The 17,896-nt window shown below is 42.6% G+C and overlaps 1 protein-coding gene across 31 annotated transcripts in view; it reads left to right on the top strand.

Moving 5' to 3' along the window:
• ESR1 (estrogen receptor 1) overlaps positions 1-17,896 on the top strand; it is a 384,969-nt gene that overhangs the window by 124,900 nt on the left and 242,173 nt on the right. The window contains exon 1 of one of the 31 annotated variants that reach the window (XM_085010358.1): positions 1,034-1,167. The gene's annotated coding sequence lies outside the window, so the exon portion shown is untranslated. 31 annotated transcript variants of the gene reach the window in all.

The following is a 17,896-nucleotide window of genomic DNA, read 5'->3' as shown; positions in this document are numbered from 1 at the left end:
CTGGAGCCTTAAACGGACTCCTTTCAGATTTCTAAAGCAATTGCGTGCTATTTTTATACCATAATTACCAATGTGAAAATGGAACTTGCGTTATTTCATAATAGATATTTCACCTTAGTATTGGCAAAATTAAAAAATAATTCAATCAGTGCTTGATCCGGCAGCCTCGTTACGACAGACATTTTTTATAACATGGTCCCTTTGTTGAAAATCATGTGTCTTCTTTTAGGCTCCTTGCTACACCCAATGGTGGTTAGATACTCTTTACTATTAAATGTTTCCCCTCGTCGTTTAATATTGTTCCAGGAAATGAAATGTAAGTTTAATAAGGATGGCAACTGATGGAACCATATCTCCGAAGTCTAATTAATGTTCCTGATACATGTGTTAAAGGGGGGGGCATGGCTGATGGGTTATCACCGTACTCAGCCAAAATGATTTGAAACCATTTCTTCCACAGACATTTATATTTATCAGGCTGGGGGTATGATTAGGTAAAACGATACTCTTTTTTCACTTTCATTTTTTTTTAAAATGAGCTAAAGACCTGTCAGAATGGTCAATTAAAATGTATGAAAAGAATATATGAATAATCTTACAGTTAGCAGTACTGTAAAGAGCGTGGAAGAATTTAGTACGCTTTTATTCACATGACTTTTGTGTGCGTGAGAGAAGAACAGTTTGACATGGCAGAATTGACTGCAGACTTCTTGAAGCTGTCCTTCCTTTTCCTTTTCCCTTTTGTGAAAAACTGTAGAGCAAAATGTATTTTCTTCTGGTTATGAAAGTGCTATCAGCATCCTCTCAGTAAAATGACTTTCACTGAGGAGTTGAAAACAAAACTTCCACAGTGATGTTTTGAGAGCTTTCGCCCTGCGTTCTGCGTTCTGGTGGCTCCTTAGAGCCCGGGGACGCCAAGTGCAGAAAGGATGATTAGGTCAGTGGCGCCTTTTCTGAGTCAATATCTCTCCTTGGAATGTGATCCATTTAATCTTCTCCAGGTCTGAGCTAAAACTTTCAAATTGGATCTGCACAAAGGAGAGCAGCAGCAGATGGGTGGAAAGGGAGAATGATCCACCGTGGGAGGCCACATGCCTCATGGTCCAGTACTGGGCAGCCCTAACCTGCGAGCTTCTCTCTGGTGACCTAAGCTATGTGAATCAGAAGGTGCATCAGTCTTTTCAACTCCTACGTAATTTTGGTAAATAAATGAACATTAATTTAATGTGGCATTCTGCTGGGCCAAGCATTAATCCACCTTCAGAATTGCCTATTTTGTTCAAAACAGACTTTGGTTTCTTGATGAGAAAAGCATGGCTAAGCCTTTGATGACACACCTTTCCCACTGTCTTGAACTCAGCTCTGAAATTTCTGCCAGGCTCATTTATCTCTGTTGCCTTCTCTTAACGAGCATCATATTTGGGATTGCCCAATAAAATACACGATGCTTAGGTAAATTTGAATTTCAGATAAATAACAAAAGCTTTTTTAGTATGACTATGTCCCATATGATATCATACTAAAAAATTCCTTGTTGTTGCTCTGAAATTCAGTTAACTGGGTGTCTTGTATTTTTATTGCCTAAATCTGGCAGCCCCAGCCATGTTGCCTTACTGCTTACTGCTTTTCGGTTTTCCAGCCTGAAGGTTAAGTTTCATGGCTCTCCCTTTCAGCCAGCACACAGGTGCCTGCCTGTCTTTTCCTACCAGGAAAGGAGGCATGCTGACATAGAATATGCACACTTAATTTTGTCATTGTTATCGGTTATAATTAAGAACATAGGTTTAGAGTCAACACAGAAATGATACAGCTAATCATTCCATTACCTGAAAAGACGGACAATTAAAGTACGAGGGAAGAGGTCACATTGTAATGTTACAATCCTGCACATCTGCAGGAGGAAAAAAATCAAGGAGTAAGGACCTGGTAAGAGAAACCTGTCATCAGAGCTACTAATTAGATAACTTGTAAGTGAGTAATACGATGAGTGTATTTTTCTTGGCGTTTGGGGGGACTTCTCTTATTTGTGCAGCATTATGGCTGATTTCAGAAAATAGCAGTTTAGAAAAGCAATTCTCTGAAATGCTTTCTAGGGTGTGAAAGATTTGGAAGAAAAAGTACAACTTCTGTCCAGATAGAGCGTTCACCAGATCCGCATCTGCCTCTTCTCCATCTCTTCTGTTGACAGAATGTTGGGATGGCTGACTCCAGAGCCGGAGAACTTGAACTTGGCAGTGGTGGCTTGGGAGATGGTGTCCTGCATGAGGGGCCTCAGTGCATGGTCACAGACGGGCCTATAGGAATGGTGTGTGGTACGGGGGCGGATCTCCAACGCATAGATTCGGGGGGGTGGGGGGAGGCTGTAAAGAAATCAAGGCTAAGGGGCGAAAAAGGAGATGCCTGAGAGTCAGTGAGATAAGGAAATGCTCCAACAATCTTCTGAATATAGGTCAGATAACTGTACATGTGTCATTTTCTGGGGGGAGAATTCTCTGAAGTCTTTTTTATTTTATTAAAAAAAATTATTGGAGTATAGTTGATTTCCAATGCCGTGTTCATTTCAGGTGTACAGCAGAGTGATTCAGTTATATGTATACACACATCCAAGTCTTTTCCAGATGCCTTTTCCATATAGGTTATTACAGAATATTAAGTAGAGTTCCTTGTGCTCTACAGTAGGGCCTTGTTGGTTACCTGCTTTATGTATAGTAGTGTGTATAGGTGTTAAGCCCAAACTCCTAACGTATCTGAAGCTTTTTTTTATGAGACTACAGGGAACAAAGTATGAGTGAGAATTCCCAAGCCTTTAGAAGTATTTCCTTTTATTCTAACTCAAGGACACTGAAGCACTCCGAGGGTCATATTCCAAAGGCATAGCCGGGAGAGGGTGTGTGGGGAGAAGAGTTGGAGCAAGATTCTCAGCTGCTTGGGAAACTTGTTGCTTTAGCTGGTGGCAGCTGAGGCCACTGGCTAACAGCTGAGTAATTTTGCCCCATCTGGATATGAGCCAGGATTGAGCAGAGCACTGGGGAAGGGATGGTAGTGAATGGTGTGTTTTATTGTTTGTTTGTTTTTTGCTTCATAGAATGCTTGTACCTTGCAGGATGATGGCAGAAGGATCAGCAATATTTCAGGGCCACATATAAAAAGTAATAAATCCTTCTTATAAGGGTAATAAAGATGTATAATGATTTCCCTCTGACCAAGGCCAAGTCCTGTAAGAAGGTGGAGCATGTAGCATAGAGACTGGGAATCCAAGCCCTTCCCCAGGGATTTCAGCTTGCCTCTGACTACCCTGTCTAGACAAAACCAGCAGAGGGTACTGTCTAGAAACTGGAGGGAGCTCAAGAGGCTGCTGTCCAGAAATGAGAGGAAGCCCTGCAAGTGCAAAGACTGGGACATGCCAGCCTGTGTTGCGAGGCATGTGACACTGATGTTTCCAAACAGTAACAGGGCAGCTGTTTTGTTTTCGTTTTTTTTTTTTTTACTTTTTGCTTTTCAGGGATGCACTTGCAGCATATGAAAATTCCCAGGATAGGGGTCAAATTGGAGCTGTAGCTGCCAGAGTACGGTACCCCACAGCCACAGTAATGTGGGATCTGAGCTGCATCTGTGACCTACACCACAGCTCACAGCAATGCTGGATCCTTAATCCATTGAGCAAGGCCAGGGATTCAGCCCACATCCTCATGGATACTAGTCAGGTTCATAACCACTGAGCTGCAATGGGAATTCCCTGGTTTTGTTGTTGTTGTTGTTTGTTTTTTTTCCCCCCATTTCACAGTGGGTATTAATCCAGTTTTCAAGATCAGGTCATTGAAAAAAAAAAATCACCTGAAAATTCTTCTCTATTAATAAATATCACTCTTCTTGTTTAGAGCCATTTTTTGGTTATACAAATAAATTAAAGTTTTAAAAAACACATTCTGCCCAGTCCTGGGCAGATTTATAGAGCAAATCCATTCTGGAGTGTTGCAGTGACCTCAGTGCACCAAGCCCCAACCTTCTTCGCAGCCAGGTGTGTGTGGGCCAGTAGTCCAAGCTCTGCATGGCGGCCACCATTGTGGTGAGGCTGCAGGACAGGCCTTTGGCGACCTGGAGGGTGGGGATGCTGCAGGCCCGGGCTGGCTATTATATTGATCAGGTAGCTGATCAGGTAGTCAATCAACTGTGACTACCAGTTGCTTGGTGGAGTGCGGTGTCAGCTCAGAGGCCTGGAGGATGGCTCTTCAGGCTACTTGAGACTCAGGCTCTAGAAAACTTGGTGGTATTCACTTTGTTGACTTCCCAGGCACCATCCTGGAGCACTGGTTGGAGTAAGATTTGAAGTCACTGTTCGCCAGTCTGGTTCAGAGTCCCCGATGCAGCCTGTCTAGTGTGCTCTTACTTCCCCCTATTGATGGCGTGGGTTCACTGGATGGCTGACCCAGTTTGCCTCGTCACTCATTCATTCATTCATTCGGCCAGTATTTTTTGGCCATTAGCTCTATGCCAGCTACTGTTCAAGGCCCTGGGAACAGACCAGTGAACACATCGGACCAGTCAGGAAAGCTTCCATTATGAAGGTGACACTTAAGCAAAGATTTGAAATAGGGAAGGGAAGGGCAGCCTGAGAATATTTCAGAAAAGCGTATTTCAGGCTGAGGTCCCAGCAGTGAAAAGGCCTGTAGGCAGGTCTGTGCCTGGTGTGTGTGAGACAGGGAGGCTGGAATGACAGGGAGGGTGAGGAGAAGTTGGAGGTGTCAGGGTGGGGTCAGAGTGAACAGGGCCTTTGTAGGTCACTGACAGGATGCTGGCTTTTACCCTGAATGAAGGTTTTGAAGAGCAGAATGACCTGATCTGAGTTTTCATTGTGAAAGTTTTCAGACCTTTATAGAAATGCAATAGCATAATGACCCTTCACGTATTCATCATCCAGCTTTAACAATTATATTTTATTTGTAAATATTTCTATATGCATTTCTAAATGATGGGAGCAATTAAAAAAACCACAATTATAACACTTAATATTTCTTTAAATATCAAGAATTTGAATGGATTTATACTTTGAAAGTCAAGCTGATGGCATTTCCTGATAGTTTTGATGTACCATGTAACAAAGGAATCAAGGATTGGGCAGTAATTAAAATCCTTCTCAGGAGTTCCCATCATGGTGCAGCGGAAACAAATCTGACTAGGAACCATGAGGTTGAGGGTTCAATCCCTGGCCTTGCTCAGTGGGTTAAGGATCTGACGTTGCTGTGAGCTGTGGTGTAGGTCTCAGACGCAGCTCAGATCTGGCATTGCTGTGGCTCTGGCGTAGGCTGGCAGCTGTAGCTCCAATTAGACCCTACCCTGGAACCTCCATATGCCACAGGTGTGGCCCTAAAAAGACAAAAAAAAAAAAAAATCCTTTTCAGTGTCATACATTTATTGGAAGACTACTGTCTGTGTCTAATTCAAAATAGGTTTTAAAGATTAACATCAGCATCTGGCTTCAAGATTTTTAGTTTCCTTTTCATAAATGTTATCCAATGCCATTAATTCTCCAGCTAGAGAAAATATTGTTATTGCTATTTTCAAATGAGGAAAAGTAACAGGTTAAGTAACTTATTTGAAAGTCCTTTAGATGGTGGCTAAGAAAATTCTGGTAACCTGGGCCTGACTTATCCAAGCTGGTAATTCCTTTTTTTTTTAAATCATCTATTCTTCTCCAGGAAAAATTTGGGCAAGCAATTGGACAGATATTAGGATTTAGGACTGATGTGCCAACCTCTCAAGGTAATTTTAATGATTCCAAGAGCTATCCTGGAACTAGTTCCATGTAATTCAGTTAATGATTACACTTAATTTGAATAAAATCAAAAGATTGACTGCCTCCTGTATGTTAGAGGTTGTTCACGAAGATTCCCAGTCTAAGAGGCATGAAACCTGTGAAACCGTTATTGCCATCAGTGTGAAGGGAGCAGAGAGGGCGTGGGTACAAGCTGTAGAGGTAGCAGAGGGAGGAGTGCTTCTGGATGGGATTAGCATTTCTCCTGGCTCACAGGGGCTGGGCAAAGGTAATCTTGGCAGAAAACAGCACGAGTGGAGACCTGAGATGAGCAAAAGCAGAGCAGGTTGGGAAATGTACTCAGCTGGTGCTGGAGCACGCAGTACCTGGAGGGTGGGTAAAGCAGCCGCAGGAGGTGAGTCTGGAGAAAGAGGTGGAGCTGTTCCAAAGAGCACTTAACATCTGTTTCCCCAAGTCAGAGATGCTAACAGCACGTCAGAATGCGAGAACTCCCCACAAGTTAGAGAAGCGCTGCCCCTGGTAGGATGTCTCCCACACGACAAGCCAGTCTCCTCTCACCAGGAGATGCATAGAGTGTGCTGGCTCTATCTGTATCCCCTCTGGGTTTCTCAGGTGGATGACACGGTCTGTCATTGTTGTCATTGCTACAGCACAGAGCGATCTCCCATGTCCTCTCAGAAGTAAGCAAGATGCTTTTTCTTGGCTGCATCAGCAGCAAAAGAATAGGTTGCTCCTGGAGCTTGTTTCCTGTAGAGTAGATTGGAACTATCAGAGAAGAGTAATAATCCTGCAGATTTAGTTCTAACTTCCACATCTGGGAGAGCTCTTGGTCCCCACGCAGAAGTGTCAGCATTTCTGGTCACTGATTATGTTTAAAAACCTTTTTTTGGGGGGGGGGGGCTTTTTTTTTGGTGTGTTTTTAGGGCTGCACCCATGGCATATGGAGGTTCCCAGGCTAGGGGTTGAATTGGAGCTAAAGTTGCCAGCCTATGCCACAGCCACAGCAATGTGGGATCTGAGCCACGTCTGTGTCCTACACCACAGCTCATGGCAGCAATGCCAGATCCTTAACCCACTGAGCCAGGCCAGGGATCGAACCTGCGTCCTCAAGGATATTAGTTGGGTTCGTTAACCACTGAGCCACGATGGGAACTCCATGTTTAAGAATCTTGATGAAGATTCTGCGCAAAAGGACCTCAGTGCATTTGAAACTATCTCCAAATTGTCTTCTCTTCCAGAATCGTTCATTTGGCTTGGAACTCTCTCCAGCCATACGTGCTCACCTGAGCAGAGCCCTAGTAGATGAATTATGTTTCCTTTGTCTTTGATTTCTTAGCCATATTCTCTTCTACCCAAGTTCCCACCTCCATCATTACTGACAGAGCTCCATGAACTAAGAATATGTCAAATATACAGAGGTACTTTCCTCCACTTCTTTGTTCCTCCATTTCTTGTCTTTCTTCCTTCTAGTATTTTTTTTTCCTTCCTGTTTTCTCATTCTTCATATCAATGAGAAGGGACATTTCTGTGGGCAAGCCACTTTAGCTGTTAGAAACACAGTGGCCATCACTGACAGCTCCGTTCTTTTGGAATGGGTGTGTGTCATCTTTAATTGGTCATGGGAGGGAGTGCTGAGCAGACCTAAATGCAGTGCTAAGGCCTCTTCCTAACCCATCTTTTACACATTTTATTACTCTTGGGAAAGAGTTTTGAAAAATGGGCTAGGCACTCACAAGACCCATTGAGGAAATTCTAGCTGGTTACAGATGTTATTGTTGGGTCAGAGGCATGGGTCAGAATCACGGTCACCCAGCGTAGAGCTGGAAAGCAATTTAGAAAACGCAGTTGAGACGTCTCATTTTACAGAGACAAAACCAAGACCCAAAGAGGTCGGTGACTTGCTTAAGCCATGCAGCTGTTATTGGCAGCTTTTTGCCTAGAACCCAGAAGTTCTGGCTCAGTCTAGAATATTTCCACCATAAAGTCCTGCTTCCCTTATTTGACATTTGCAGATTCCCAAATAATTTTTGTAGTTAAGCATTTCTATTTGCAATTCTAGACACGTTTGTGTGGTCTTTTTATGTAGTGATATATTGCACCTGTCTCTTGGATGGCTCATCAATTAATGATTTATGGAGTGATTTCTAGATCTCACTCAGTGATTTCTGGAGGCCACTCTTGGAGCAGGATTGATTTTGGTGTGTGAGCTTCTGTATCTGGGGGGCCTTTTCCCAAGGGCCCAAGTCTCCCTTCTTGAGCCGAGCTGTCTGCCTTCCTATGGGACAGAGGCTGTCCTTTCTCTTCCTTCTGTCCCTCCTCCTCCTTTTTTTTCTGTCCTTTGTCCTAGATGTTCCCTGGCTGGTAGTAAGTGGATGCCTTCCCAGTGCTGTTGAATGGATGAGCGACTTTCTTAGTATTTCTGCATAGGAATAGATTATTATTCTCCTGGTTTAGTATCCCGTTCTCTGTGGAAATCAGACTGGAAGTCATACTTGTGTTAAGAAGGTGTGGTGTCAAAGCACAGCTCCCTCTTGACTTTCCTCCTTTGTGTCACCCATATGCCTTGTTTCTTGCATCTTTCTTTGGGCTTCCTGTCCTCACTGTTCATTAGCACTTGCATCTGGTTGGTGTGAGCAGAGAAAGGAGAGGTGATGAAACTCCAATCAGGTGGTTTGGTTACACTTTAGTAACTGGTAAAGGATAAAAAGATAATTGACTAAATGGCTTTTTTGTTATTTATTCTTTTTTAGGGAATTTTGTGCCAGGTTGTTCTTGTTCCCATTAGTGTGGAAAACCAACACTTGCTTGTATTTTGGGGTGACGATATTTTTCTTAAGTGGTGGGAAAACTTCTTGACATTTTACAGAGAGACTTAAGTTTTGAATGGCAGATGCTAATGTTCTTTGTGCCCAAAGAATTTGAGAACTCTTGCAGATGAGCGCTAATGACACAGCATTTTCTATGTATTTGTGAGTTAAAATAGGTATTTTCTGAAGTCATATTTTTAGAAGATACTCACTTTCATCAGGCTATTCTGCTGCATAGCTGTTAGTTCCATTAACTCTGTTTTCAGGGAACTCAGCAGAGTTCTCAGCCTTTGCCCCAGAAATTGAATTAGCATTTTCCCTTAAAAATTATTGGTCTTGAAATAAATAATTAGAGGCAATGTATGATGGGATGATTATTTATGAGTTTAGGGGTGAGGAGTGAGGTAATGACTTTGTTTCCAGATGTGACGCACTCTGCCATTGCCTTGTGAAGAGTCGGGTGGAGTTCTAAGGAGTTTATTCTCTTTGGGATGCTTGGGTTCTGGAATCAGACTGCCTGGGACCTTGATGCCATCTTTTCCCAATTGTATGATCTGGGGGACTTACATAATCTTTCTGTACCTTGCTTACCTCATTTTTAAAACAACTGCCCTTATAACAGTACTGCTTGGGGTAGCTTTGAGGGCAACATGATTTAGTTACATGTAAAGCACTTAAAGTAGTGCCTGCCACAACTGTCAATTTGCAGCAAAAATTTGCTTGCCTGCTCCTCCAGCTCCTTTTATCTTGCTTGACCAAGGGTCATGCTGGGTTTTCCAGAAGTCCAGGGCCTGGTTTGAACTTTGGGTAGAAACTGAAATAGCAACTATAACTCTATCCCTAGATAATTTTGTAGAGTTGAATTGAACTGCGTTTATCACCAGACATTTTTAGGAAGAGGTTTTCTTTTGTACCTTTTAGGGAAGGATATTATCTGCCTCTGTTAATTAACCAGAGGATATAACAAATGCAGACTCTACTCAGTAAATGGACAGTATGAGGCAAGAGGTAAAGGAAGTTTTCACATAAGTAACGTAAATGAGATAAAGTCATTAATTTCCAGCAGAGTTGAAAGGACCTTTATTTGTCATCCAGAAAATAATTTTCAGCTTGCCTACTGCAGAGTGTAACTACCACATGGTTTACTGGGCTGCCCAAACGTGGCCCAGGACTCGTTTAATTCTAGCATTTCTAAAAATGGGACTCAAAAGTTTTCCTCTCTAGACTACCATTTTAGGTCAACTTGTCTATTCTTCTTAAGACCATCAGGGAGTTCCTATGTGACTCATCAGGTTAAGGATCCTGCATTGTCACTGAAGTGGCTCAGGTCACTGTTGTGGCATAGGTTCAATCCCTGGCCTGGGAACTTTCACATGTTACAGGTGCAGCCAAAAAAAAAAAAAAAAAATTAAAAAAAGAACATCTATGAACTGCCGTGGAAAAGAAATAGAGATCATATCAAAATCCAAACACAAAATTACGTAGAGTAGAAATACCCATAGGTAAATTCTGGCCATAGGCATGAACCAACTCTAGCTTAAACCCATCCATATTGGTATTTAAAGCAGAGAGAGGTACACACGAAACCATATGTGGATCGGTTGTACCCTGATACACACACAGGCATCAATAATTGGCTTATTATTATCTTGATACAACAATCTGATATTGCAGTAGATTCAGCTATGCCTCTTGTAAAGTTGTTCCTAATTCTTTATTGATTAATTTATCTAGTAAGTATTTATCGGATACTTTCTGTGTGCACAATAGCATAAGAGGTGCTTTGGGGTGATTGAAAATACTTGGAATATAGTTTCCATACTGTTGAAAAGCTTACAGCCCAGTTGGGAAGGCAAGATGTGCATTATGGAACTGTAATCTTACTCATACCACAGTCATCTTTCAAATGCTTATTATCTGTCATTACTGTGCTGGACACTGGGAAGTAAAGGTGACATTTATAGGGTCTCTTTCCTAGGGACTTACAGGGAGCATATATGATGTGATTTCAGGAGTTATAAATGTGATACTCTAGGAGCGTATGTTGATTCTGTTGAGAAATTCAGTGTTGCTACCTGAGAAGGGGCCGTTTTCACTCAGGAGATTTTTGCCTTTTGGCCAAGATAGGAAGCAATGTCGATAAAGGCCCAGACATGTGCCAGCATGGTTGGGAAAGGGAAATACTTAAAATTAACCATCGCAGAGAGGGATAGGACTGGAGACTGGACAATGGCCAAGTCCTAACGGCTGATACTAAGGAGCCTGCATTTGTAGTCTGAAGTCTTTTAAGTTGGCCATTCATGAACTTCAGGAGGCCTGTGAACACCCAAAGATTATAAGCAAAACCTATGTTTCTATAAATTAGGGTATTTTCCTGGGGTCCATCCAGCAAAAGAAGGTTAGGAAGCCTTATAATAGATGTTGAGGAGACCTGAAGGATTTCAAATAGAGATCCATCTGTATCGTTCTTGCTGTAATATAGAGGACAGGTTTGTGAAGTGGGGGTTGCAGATGTTGAGTTGGGAAGACGTTCCAGGAGACTCACCATGTCTGCACATTGATTCAGATAGCAGATGCTCGTCAGTCATTTAACCATGCGTCGGACTGGGCTGAGTGTGAACTGGGAGCCCATGGTGAGTAAGGCAGCCATTGTTTCACCCATGATGGACGTTGTATTGTACAGGGTCAGACGGATAATTAAACAGAGCACAGCAAAATGTTGGTCCGTCTCATCATTCAATCATTTATTTATGTACTTGTTCATTCAACAATTATTTCTGTGCTAGGCTCTCTTCAAGGTTTTGGGGGAAGGAAACTTACATTTGGGGAAGATACATAGTAATTAAGTGCTGGGTGTGGTGCTGGGTAACCATACCGTGCCATAAGAAAAAAATAATCAGGATAAGAGGGTGAACAGGAATAGGGAAACTACTTTAGAAAGGCCAGGAAAGGCTCTCTGAGAAGGTGAGAAACCCTGCATGGGGGGAGGAAGCAAGTCAGGGCAAGTGCTGAGACATGGAAGCACTTGGCCTTGGGAAACAGCAGTGATGCCAGTGCTCAGAACGTGATGAGGGAGGGAAGGAGTGTCAGGACTTAAGGTTAGAACGATAGGCAGGGGACAGATCCAGCTGGGCCTTTCGATTTTCTTCTCGGTGTGGTGGGAAGCCACGAAGAGAGGAGTATGACTCTTACTCCAGTTGTGTGTGTGCGTGTTATATGTGTGTGTTTTCCAGGCAGTCAACTCAATTGTGATACCCTCTACCTGGAGAGACCATCAGATCCTGTTCAAGGCTTTGTCCCACCAGACTGCCCTCCACTTCAGATGCTGATCGCAAGCCCAAGTCATTATTTGTGCTTCTGACCAAGTGACTTTAAATCAGGGGTTTCCGTGAGTGGCTCCATTGGTTTGATTAATTTGCTAGAATGGCTCATAGAACCATGGCTCATAGAACTCAGAGAAACATTTTGTTTACTAGATCATTGGTTTATTATAAAAGGATTTGACTCAGGAACAACCATATGGAAGAGGCGCATAGGACAAGTTCAGGAAAGGGATGCAGAGCCTCCAGGTCTCTTCAGGTGCACCACTCTTCCCAAATCTCCACGTGTTCACCCATCTGGAAGCTCTTGAGCCCTATCCCTTTGAGTTCTTAAGGAAACTTCATGACATAGGCATGATTAAATAAGTAGTGGCCATTGGTGATTGATTCAACCTCTGGCTCCTCTACTCTCTCCCCCTAAACCTGAGGATGGAACTGAAAGTTCTAACCTTCTATGCTTGGTTGGTTCCCCTGGCAACTAGCCCCGTCCTTAGGTGGGGGTCCAAATGTCACTTCATTAACATAACAAGAGACACCTTTTTTGCTCTCATCACTTAGGAAATTCCAAGGGTTTTAGGAGCTCTGTGCAAGGACTGCAGAGGGAGACCAAATAAATATTTCTTATTGTAAATCACCATATCCAAGGGAGTAAAAGACCTCTACTACAATAGGGGGAGTTCAAGGTACATCTAACCCAGTTCACGGAGGTCAGCCAAACTCCTTCATGGAAATTAAGTTTGAACTTTGGACTGGAGGATAAATAGGAATTATTCAGTGGGTGAGGAAGAGTGTTCTAGGCAGAGGGAACAGCATGCATGAATGCCTTGGGTGGATCATTGGGCCATAGGGCTGAAATGGGAATACAGGAGTAAGAGCAGGCTTTTAGGGAGAGATCCTGACTTTAGCTTTGTGCACACTAATGTTGAGGTTTCTTTGGGTCGTTCAAGTGGAACTGTTGAGTGGGTAATTAGTATCTAGGTCTGAAGTCCAGGAGAGGGGGTTAGGGTGGTAGTTGTGTGTGATCACACACGTGGCTGAGTTCCCACAAAGAGATATCAGCTGAGGTGGCAGAGAGCTGAGAGAAGGACCCAGAGGAACACTGACATAGGAGCCTGGTGGGGGAATAAAGTACTGCAAAGGAAAAGAGGTGTAGGTCCAAGATGGTGTCAAGAGAAGTGGTGAAGACTTTATCTGCCCTAAGAATTTCAAGTTGAACCAGTGTGAGCTGGAATACATAGGATAAGCTGTATGGACCAAGGGGAACTGAAGTTTGTTTTTTTTGATAGATGAGATGTGTAGGTCATGGGGGCCAATGACTATGTGGGAAGCATAGCACGAGCAGTTTCTCAGAGGTGGATTTGGGAACATTTTACTCAGGGAACGCCAAAGAGACCAGTCCTAATTGGGGCAGGGAATTTAAGAATTTGGGCTTAATTTTATTGGTTGATGATTTTTAAACTTGAGTTTTCCTGGTTTATGACTCCTCTAGAATTATAGGCAGAAGTTTGGGAGTTTGTGTGTGTTTTCTGGAAAAGATAGTTTCAGAGCTTTCATTATATCATCAAACAGGTCCATGAAACAACCCCCCCCCCCCAAAAAAAGGTAATGATCCATAGATATAGGACATGAGAATTTATTGAGAGATGAATGTCTTTTATGACTCTTTTGGCAGTGGTTGGCAGGATGAGTTTGAGGAATGTTGGGGGGCGTGGAGTATCGCTCTCTTAGGCAAGAATGATGCAAATCAGGAATACAAAGAAGGATGGGCATTGTGTTTTGAAGAAATGATGGATTAAATCTTTTTTTTTTCTTTTTTTAGGGCCATACCTGCAGCATATGAAAGTCTCCAGGCTAGGGATAGAATTGGACCTGCAGCTGCCAGCCTACACCATAGCCACAGCAACGTGGGATCCGAGTTGCGTCTGTGACCTACACCACAGCTCACGGCAATGCCAGATCCTTAACCTACTGAGCCAGGCCAGGGATTAAACCTGTGTCCTCAAGTATACTAGTCAGATTCATTTCTGCTGAGCCATGACAGGAACACCCTGGATTAATTTGATGATGGATCAGAAGTCAGAGGTTCATTTAGCAAATATTTGTTAAGGACCTACTGTGTGTCAGTTAAAATTGAAAGCTAATGAGACATGATTCCTGCCTTTGTGGAATTTCTTGTTTACACAGGGAACATATATTTGTCAATAATCACTCAAACATAGGACTGGAAATTGTGGTAAATGCCATTGTACATGATCTTTTCTTATGTATTATAGGATTTGGTTGGCTAAAATTTTGTTGAGAATTTTTGTGTCTGTATTCATCAAAGATATTGGCCTATAATTTTCTTTTTTAGTAGTATCTTTGTCTGGTTTTGGTATTAGGATGATGGTGGTTTCATAGAATGTCTTTGGGAATGTTCTTTTTTCAATCTTTTGAAAATTTTAAGAAGGATCAGTATAAGTTCTTCTTGGTGTGTTTGGTAGAATCCCCCATAAAGCCATCTGGTCCTGGACTTTTGTTTGCAGAGAGTGTTTTCATGACATATTCAATTTTATTTCTAGTGATCAGTCTGTTTAGATTATCTGTTTCTTCTTGATTCAGTCTTTGTCGGCTGTATGTTTCTAAAAAGTTGTCCATTTCTTCTAAGTTGTCAAATTTGTTGGCATATAATTGTTCATGGCAAATGCCATGAAAAGAAAGTCCTGGGAACTTTGAATGCTCACGCCTTTGGGGACTTGATTTGGTGAAGGAGCCTCATGAAGTTATTCCACTAGTACTTAATTACCCCCACATTTCTAGGGAGTAGATAACTGTTGGTTCTTTTAGTTTAACTTTGCAAAAATATTTCCTTTAGAAACCAAGGCTTAATTTTTTTTTTTTTTTTTTTTTTTTTGCTTTTTAGAGCTGCACCCCTGGCACATGGAGGTTCCCAGGCTAGGGGTTGAATCAGAGCTAGAGCTGCTGGCCTGCACCACAGCCACAGCAGCATGGGATCCGAGCCGAGTCTGCAACCTACACCATGGCTCACGGCAATGCTGGATCCTTAACACATTGAGGGAGGCCAGGAATCAAACCCAAAGCCTCATGGATCCTAGCTGGGTTTGTTAACCACTGAGCCACAAAGGGAACTCCTTAAATTTTTTTTTTTTTTTTTTTTTTTGATGCTTGGCTAATCAGGGGAATACTTTTGGATAGCTGGTACCATGATTTATGGTTGGAAAAACAACAGTATTTGATTACATTGAGCTTAAAACTTTTCCTTTGATTAATGAAAATCTTCCTGGCAAATACTTTTTATTAGGCTCTGATTCATCTTGGTCCAAGAGAGTCCACTCTCTGAGTTCAATATGAATGCCTCCCAACATCTTTCTTAATTATATTGAATATGCAATATCAGTGGGGGATCCATTTGGAAATATTTAATTGTCAATTGATGTAATGAAAATGGAACAGAATTTAACTGGTTGAGTTTCTAGTTTTCATAGGTGCAGTGGTGGTATCTTTTGATATCTGAGACTCTCAAGCTTTCTGCCAGCCTTTTCCCTGCCATTCTTTTACTGCATTCCTTAGGCACGTGTGCACCTCAAAGTTGCAAGGTGTTAAGTCTCTGATGCAAAACATCCCTGAATTTCTCACTTCAGCTTCTGCCTTCTTTCTTTCTTTTTTTTTTTTTTTTTTTTTTTTTTTTAGGGCTGCACTTGTGGCATATGGAGGTTCCAAGCCTAGGGGTCGAATTGGAGCTACAGCTGCTGGTCTACACCACAGCCCACAGCAATGCAGATCTGAGCTGCGTCTGCCACCTACACCACAGCTCACGGCAACGCCGGATCCTTAAGCCACTGAGCGAGGCCAGGATCGAACCCGCAACCTCACGGTTCCTAGTTGGGTTTGTTTCCACTGTGCCACGATGGGAAGTCTCTGCCTTATTTCTTTTCATAGAATCTTTGAAGGTGTCTGTGAGGCTAAAGAACAACTCATCTCTTAAGATGTTGCTCGGTAAACTAGTCAACCTCTTTTCTAAGTCTTATGAGGAAGCTCCCAGGACGAGAAAGTATAAGGTTGGGTGACATTTGAGTGAGAAAAGGATAAGAGGGTTACAAAATGGGAGACGTTTCAGCAATTTGGCAGACGAGTTTGTTAAATCTTCACTAAGAATAAAGGGATGGGACATGGTTAGGGTTTCTGAAGCCTCTTATTAGTAAGACAGACCCTGAAGACAATTAGAACATGCACGGTAGTTAATGAGAGCTGTTAATGCTGGTCTTTTGGAAATAAGGAGAAGCCTAAGGGCCTCTGAGGCAGAGGGAGAGGGAGAAAGATTGCCCTGAATGTAGTATAAGCACTTCCTACAAAAGAGGCATGAGGCTGAAAGTTCCAGGTCTCTGACAGGTGCGGTGGGACAAGGCCAAGCGGAGGACAGCTGGAAGAGATGAGTCCAGAACCTGTAAGTAGGCTCATCCAGTAGACTGATCTAATCGTGGGTTGTACCTGACCCACCCTTGTGTCTTGGTCTGAGTCCAGACGTGGGCACTCCTACTCTGCTCCTTTCTGCCGCCGATAGTTGGGCCACGTCAGTCTGCGTCTGAGGACACCGATCTCTGTCTCGGGGCGGTTGTGCTGAGTGAGCTTGGCTTAACTCAAGACAGCCTTGATATCACATTTCATGGTGCCACAGGGCTTTGCAGCCTGGGAGAATAGCTCACCTGCCTTTTAGCTTGATCTAGGTGGTATTCTTTTTAATGACACCCTGCTTTGGAGCAGGGCTGAAACAAAGCGGTTATTGACAATGTTATATGCATGAGTTTCGCAGCTGGAGAAAAAAGTTGCTTTATGGTGAGGAAATATGGCCTGTGTAATTTCCCTGTCTTCTTGGAGGCCCTCTGGTTTGATGCCTTTTGCCTACGGTGGCTTTTTAAGATTCCAGGACCATCTCAAAGACAGAGTGTAGATGAAAGGCATTTTGCTGACAGCATACGACTCTGCTAGATCTGGGGAAAATACACTTTTGGTACGGCATCTTTTACCAATATTGAAAAAAACCCCCAATATTTGCACATTCTATTTTTTGAAAATTATCTTATTCAGTCATTGATTATTTCCTTAGATATCAATATTTATTTTTTTCCAATTCTGGAAGAGGCTCTGTGCTATAAACACTCAGGATTCCAAAGATGGAAAAGACACAAGGAACTCAGAGGACAGCAGCAGAGATGAGATTGTACAACTGAAGGAGTAATAATAGTGTAGTCAGTAGCAGAGGAAAAGTAAAGAAAAACGTGCTCTCCAGTTTGGAACTGGGACATGTTAATTAACTGCCAGTGTGTGGGGATTAGGAGTGGCTGGTAAGAGACGAATTCATGCATGGATGATGCTAAGTGAAGCGAGCCAATCACAGAAAGACAAATACTGTGTGATTCTACTTCTATGAAGAATCTAGGGTAGTTCAATGCCTTGAGACAGAAAGTAGAATGGTGCTTGCCAGGGACTTTGGGGAGGAAGAAATGAGTTGGTGTTCAATGGGTGAAGAGTTGCTGTTTGGTGAGATGGAAAAGTTCCGGAAATTGGTTGTACACCAATGTGAATATACTCATCACCAAACTGTATCCTGAAAAATGGTTAAGACGATAGATTTATGTTATGTCTATCTTACTGCAATTTTAAGAAAATGTGGTATTTTATTATGCAGGGGGGATGGAGGATACTTGACACCTTGGAGCTGTTGCACATGCTATTCGTTCATTCCTGAGTCCATTCACAACCATGTATTGAATGCTTGCTGTGTGTTGAACACTGAGCTAGTTACCAGGGCTTCATACTTAATAAGGTTGACAAGACATCAAATCTGTCAGTGTCCTGCTTGCTAACCCCCTCTCCCAGGCCCTAAGGCTTCTATAGTTAAATATTCACAGCTGCTACCCACTAACTTGAATCGTGCATAAGACATTAGTAAATAAACAGTAAAAAGATTTGAGGTTGTGTTGGGGGGTGGGTGTTGA

The sequence above is a fragment of the Sus scrofa genome, chromosome 1, assembly GCF_054392235.1.
Source record: "Sus scrofa isolate SSC_HxYL_T2T_F1_AM1 chromosome 1, Sscrofa_HxYL_maternal_Yorkshire_Landrace_v2.0, whole genome shotgun sequence".
In the NCBI taxonomy this organism is placed as follows: Eukaryota; Metazoa; Chordata; class Mammalia; order Artiodactyla; family Suidae; genus Sus; species Sus scrofa.
This window is presented reverse-complemented; position numbering and strand designations above follow the sequence as displayed.